The sequence below is a fragment of the Octopus bimaculoides genome, chromosome 1 (assembly GCF_001194135.2).
Source record: "Octopus bimaculoides isolate UCB-OBI-ISO-001 chromosome 1, ASM119413v2, whole genome shotgun sequence".
NCBI classification, from domain to species: Eukaryota; Metazoa; Mollusca; class Cephalopoda; order Octopoda; family Octopodidae; genus Octopus; species Octopus bimaculoides.
The window spans coordinates 129,015,797-129,019,414 of NC_068981.1; the positions used below are offsets into that span (position 1 = coordinate 129,015,797).

Consider the following 3,618-nt stretch of genomic DNA (forward strand, 5'->3'; position numbering starts at 1 on the left):
ATTTTTTTTATAACTGAAGTCTTACATAATACCAAGCAAAGATATTCTGTAGACTTGATACTATGACAATATTCCTAGGTCCATTGAACTCATAAAATAAGGACTGTTTGGTCCTTAGACCTCGGATTTGAAATTCATGTTACAACTTCACTATCTCGTAGCGAGATAAAATTTACATTGAAGCTAGGGGAAATAATTCTTGAAGTATTTTCAATATAAAATCTCTTATTAAACCCCCATTAATCACTTCCTGTGTCTAGTGATATAAGTTTACCTATGCTTGAATTACCCGAGACCCACATCTACAACTTCACTCTTTTTTTTTCATGAGGACAAGGCCTATTAACAATTCAATCTTAAGCAAATTACCTTTATCGAGGTGCAAATTCATCTAATATTGTTATTCGAAGATTATTTTCTAAAATTACCTATAATATTGTCATCTAAGACTGTGACGCAAAAATAAAAACAATGACAAATTTTGTAAAGTGGCATTGGATTAACATAAGATAAAAGAAAGCCCATACATGAGCTGGAGAGAAAAAAAAAATTTCTTTGCAATGTTTATTTGAATTCACGAAATGACGTTTCGGGTAACGAAAGGATTTCAAATACGAAAGAATCTCAAAAACTCGACCTTAAAAAATTTCAGAAACGAAAAGAAAATTAAAACTCGGTGAATTAATGTTAATGTTCTAATACTAATAATTTTTCACGTACGCAAATACAAAACAGTCGTCCCCTCAGATTTATGTCGCATAGCAATTAAACAATGAAAACCTGCTCGTGGGTCCAATTTGCCTGAGATTTTTTTCTCTCTTAAGGCAAACATTTATCACACTTACGGGTATCAGAGGATGCCGCAAGATTTGTGTAATTTTAGATTGGAAGGACATAAAAGGATTAGAGTAATGCATTCTATATAATTTTATCTTCAGTTTCACAGAAAAATTAGAACCACGTTTATTATACTTAAAAGCTTAATATTCAGAATTGTGTCTTCCTTATAGTATGGCAGTAACGTAAGAAAGTATGCTTGTCACGAAATTAGATACGGTAACTAAAATCGAACTAGAGACATTCTAAAACAGGATGAATAAAAATATTTTAAAGCACTTTTTAACGTCAAGCACCACCAGAGAAGCCGATTGTTGCGAAGGAAATAAAGGCCATAAGTAGACATAACTATGTGTGTGACACACACCCAAGAAAGAGGCAACTGTATAACTTTAGATATTAGCTTGGCCACGGGAGATGAAATGACAAAGGAGCGGAGGAAAAGAATACGTACACCACCAATTTTCGGCGTAACAAAAACTAACCCGAATGCTAACATTAAACACCGGGTGTACGTGTTATTTTCCTTAACAAACATTTAAAAACATCTGCATAATGACAGAAACCATAATTACGTCGAAAAATAATGTCGAAGTGATATTTTCAGTTGTCACATTACATTCTGCAAAGTAGATAGCTATGTACTTACATACACAAAGTGAAATAGATAGATATGCAGTCTTCCAGATACGCTTTCAGGAAAGATATGAATTTAGAAAGCATGCATAGATACACTGCATACGCATGCACACATAGACATGTGCAATGGAGATGAAGAGCAGAGATTTAAACTGAAAAATCTATTATAGGCTTCTTCAAGATGGCTACTCCGTGCCCAGCTTACTCATACAAAGCGAGTCTACAGGCTACTTTATGTACTATAAACGAATTAAGTTTCCGTTTTCAACATAGGTACAGAAGTTGAGAGTAAAAAAACGAAAAAGCAGAAGATGTAGCTACGTCTTTGATATTCAATTTTTTAATGGACAAAAGATCATTCTTAATGCTTCAATGCAACTTTAAGTGAAAGGAGAAAAGTTACAGAAAGGAACGAAGATTTATTAAAGAGGTAATGAATATATAAGGACTGGGTTAAATAAGAAACTACTAGGTTAATCTATTTCTTGAATAAAGGAGTGTAAACCGATGCGAATGTTAGCAAAAAGAAATGTCGGAACCCAATTAGGGATAACCGCTGTACAAGACTAATGGCTCTGTTTCAGCTAATTTTAAAATGCAAATCACGATCTAGATTCGAGTGGAGTCCAGCAAAATTTAAAATACTAACAATTTTAAAATGAAATAGGTGAAAGCTAATAAAAAAAATGATGCAAGGCCTAATGTATGAAAAGATAAAAATGTGCCACTCATTAGCGACGTAGACGGTGTGAAAAAAAGCTACAAATAGGGAAAATAACGACTCGGTGAGGGAAGAGAAAATAATTACAATTAGATTAAATAACGTGAATCCAATGTTTCTTGATGACGAACGTCAGAGTGAAACACGTGAAGCAACAACGAATTAGGTCAAGAAAACTGAGGCGATAAAATAATTAAAAAAATTAGAGGGGGATACAAATACATGAAAATCGACAAAGTAAAAAAAAAATCATACCAGAGAAATAAAATAAAACAAAGAAATATTGGAGGAAAGAAACAGAGACGGCGACTGAGTTTTCGACATCACGGAGGGAGGAAAATGTCGGTGTCACACAGGCGCGAGGAGGTTTTTTTTACCAAGGATATTTAACAAATAATAATTTTTAAAAAAAAGACAAAAAGTTTAAACAACAGAAGTCATTCGTTTCATATACCTGATTAAGGTCTTGTATGGTATCAACAGCAAGCAAATAACTATAATAATGAACGACGATAAAAAGCTAGAGCCAAAATACGACGCACTGCAATAGTATCAAACCGGTATTAAAGATGGCGATCTAATTAACATAATATCTGTCTGTGTCCTTGGATCTGATTGGTTGGTGTCAGCACTCTCCTCATACATAGATTGTATTTTTCTTTCCTTTTCTTAGTATTCATACAGATTGACTTATTCTCTCACACACTCCCCCCTCTTTATTTTCTTTTTTTACTCTCTCTATTTGATATCTCTTTCTGACTAAGTATTTTATCTTACTCTCACTGTCCCTGGTTTATTACCTTCCTATGTCTGTTTTTCACTTTATTTTTATAAATTTCCTTTGGTCATGTGTCTTCCTTTTACTCTCTCTATTAAACACTCATATTCGTGTACAAGGATTCCATATCTGAGATTAGACAAATAAAATGCTAGCATGAGTGAGATGGACCATGTTACATAAAAGAACAAGAAATACAGTATTAAAGAAGAGAGATGCAATAATTCTTTAAACCCTATAAATATATTACAAAGTAGAATTCGAATAAATGAATATTTATATAGTTAAGTTTTAGATCAAATAATAAAAAAAAAAAGCTAAATCGTTTCTTTACAAATTTAGTAACATGTTCAACTCCGGTGTCCTCATTACACATATAAATACATATCCTGTCGCACGCATACATTCGTATAAAATCCTAGAAGTACCATTTTCTCTCCTTTGTGAATGCAAACGCATATTTTTAATTAAAAATGCCTTTACTTCCCACACCAAATATGCCAGCACCTACTTCAAATTTTTAAATAGCAGGCAGCCCCGAATATTTTCCCTTCCCCAATCATATGTGATACATGTATGTGTGCGCGCGGGGTTGGGGCTTTTTTTTTTCTTTTACATGTTGCAGAAGAAACCATTATAGTCA

The 3,618-nt window shown here is 33.2% G+C and overlaps 1 protein-coding gene across 5 annotated transcripts in view; it reads right to left on the reverse strand.

Annotated features, from left to right (window-relative positions):
- LOC106878071 (uncharacterized) overlaps positions 1-2,803 on the reverse strand; it is a 30,848-nt gene extending 28,045 nt beyond the window's left edge. For 3 of the 5 annotated variants that reach the window (XM_014927167.2, XM_014927176.2, XM_014927183.2), the window contains exon 1: positions 2,652-2,803. The gene's annotated coding sequence lies outside the window, so the exon portion shown is untranslated. The remainder of the gene's footprint in view (positions 1-2,651) is intronic. The other 2 variants (XM_014927198.2, XM_014927191.2) reach the window with 1 other exon arrangement.
- Between the last annotated feature and the right edge of the window lie 815 nt (positions 2,804-3,618).